Here is a 243-nt window from a genome sequence, read left to right on the forward strand (position 1 = left end):
CTAAAGGACTTTTAACACGTCTTTCAATGCAGGACACTGGCAACGAATTCCCTTAATTTCTGTTCTCTGAGAAGGCCTCTATTTAGTGTTCACATTTGAAGGATAATTTTGCAGGGTAAAGAATTCTAGGTTTGGCTTTCTTCTCTCAACAATTTAAACATTTACTCTACTCTCTTCTTGCTTGTCTGCTTTCTGAGGATAAGTTGGATGTAGTTCTTATCCTTGTTCTTGTACAGGTAAGGT

The sequence above is a fragment of the Galeopterus variegatus genome, unplaced genomic scaffold (assembly GCF_000696425.1).
Source record: "Galeopterus variegatus unplaced genomic scaffold, G_variegatus-3.0.2 Scaffold41631, whole genome shotgun sequence".
Taxonomy (NCBI): domain Eukaryota; kingdom Metazoa; phylum Chordata; class Mammalia; order Dermoptera; family Cynocephalidae; genus Galeopterus; species Galeopterus variegatus.